At 57.8% G+C, this 1775-nt stretch overlaps 1 non-coding gene and 1 pseudogene across 1 annotated transcript; both read left to right on the forward strand.

Moving 5' to 3' along the window:
• Positions 1-1029: 1029 nt before the first annotated feature.
• Positions 1030-1184, forward strand: LOC124771041. Its single transcript, XR_007013270.1, has one exon. It is a non-coding gene; the product is annotated as a 5.8S ribosomal RNA (ribosomal RNA).
• Positions 1185-1372: 188 nt separating this feature from the next.
• LOC124771044 overlaps positions 1373-1775 on the forward strand; it is a 4222-nt pseudogene continuing 3819 nt past the window's right edge.

Raw genomic sequence — 1775 nt, forward strand, 5'->3', positions numbered from 1 at the left:
TAAAGGAATTGACGGAAGGGCACCACCAGGAGTGGAGCCTGCGGCTTAATTTGACTCAAACACGGGAAACCTCACCAGGCCCGGACACCGGAAGGATTGACAGATTGATAGCTCTTTCTTGATTCGGTGGGTGGTGGTGCATGGCCGTTCTTAGTTGGTGGAGCGATTTGTCTGGTTAATTCCGATAACGAACGAGACTCTAGCCTGCTAACTAGTCGCGTGACATCCTTCGTGCTGTCAGCGATTACTTTTCTTCTTAGAGGGACAGGCGGCTTCTAGCCGCACGAGATTGAGCAATAACAGGTCTGTGATGCCCTTAGATGTTCTGGGCCGCACGCGCGCTACACTGAAGGAATCAGCGTGTCTTCCTAGGCCGAAAGGTCGGGGTAACCCGCTGAACCTCCTTCGTGCTAGGGATTGGGGCTTGCAATTGTTCCCCATGAACGAGGAATTCCCAGTAAGCGCGAGTCATAAGCTCGCGTTGATTACGTCCCTGCCCTTTGTACACACCGCCCGTCGCTACTACCGATTGAATGATTTAGTGAGGTCTTCGGACTGGTACGCGGCATTGACTCTGTCGTTGCCGATGCTACCGGAAAGATGACCAAACTTGATCATTTAGAGGAAGTAAAAGTCGTAACAAGGTTTCCGTAGGTGAACCTGCGGAAGGATCATTACCGACTAGACTGCATGTCTTTCGATGTGCGTGTCGTGTCGCGCAACACGCTACCTGTACGGCTCGCAGTAGCCGTGCGCCGCGTGCGGAACCACGCGTGCCTCTCAAAACTAGCGGCAATGTTGTGTGGTACGAGCGCTGAAGCGCTGGAGCGGCTGGCCTGCGGCACCTGGCGCCTGGCGCCGGTTTTGAATGACTTTCGCCCGAGTGCCTGTCCGCTCCGGTGTGGAGCCGTACGACGCCCGTCGGCCGTGAGGCCGTTGGACACAGAACGCTGGAACAGGGGCCGCCACACGCCTCACTCCCGCCTATGCGACCGTCTCGAAAGAGACGGCGGAAACTTGAGAAAAGATCACCCAGGACGGTGGATCACTCGGCTCGTGGGTCGATGAAGAACGCAGCAAATTGCGCGTCGACATGTGAACTGCAGGACACATGAACATCGACGTTTCGAACGCACATTGCGGTCCATGGATTCCGTTCCCGGGCCACGTCTGGCTGAGGGTCGGCTACGTATACTGAAGCGCGCGGCGTTTGCCCCGCTTCGCAGACCTGGGAGTGTCGCGGCCGCCTGTGGGGCCGGCCGCGTCTCCTCAAACGTGCGATGCGCGCCCGTCGCCTGGCGGTTCGCATACCGGTACTTTCTCGGTAGCGTGCACAGCCGGCTGGCGGTGTGGCGTGCGACACCTCGTACAACGACCTCAGAGCAGGCGAGACTACCCGCTGAATTTAAGCATATTACTAAGCGGAGGAAAAGAAACTAACAAGGATTCCCCCAGTAGCGGCGAGCGAACAGGGAAGAGTCCAGCACCGAACCCCGCAGGCTGCCGCCTGTCGTGGCATGTGGTGTTTGGGAGGGTCCACTACCCCGACGCCTCGCGCCGAGCCCAAGTCCAACTTGAATGAGGCCACGGCCCGTAGAGGGTGCCAGGCCCGTAGCGGCCGGTGCGAGCGTCGGCGGGACCTCTCCTTCGAGTCGGGTTGCTTGAGAGTGCAGCTCCAAGTGGGTGGTAAACTCCATCTGAGACTAAATATGACCACGAGACCGATAGCGAACAAGTACCGTGAGGGAAAGTTGAAAAGAACTTTGAAGAGAGAG

Source organism: Schistocerca piceifrons, unplaced genomic scaffold, assembly GCF_021461385.2.
Source record: "Schistocerca piceifrons isolate TAMUIC-IGC-003096 unplaced genomic scaffold, iqSchPice1.1 HiC_scaffold_88, whole genome shotgun sequence".
Lineage (NCBI taxonomy): Eukaryota > Metazoa > Arthropoda > Insecta > Orthoptera > Acrididae > Schistocerca > Schistocerca piceifrons.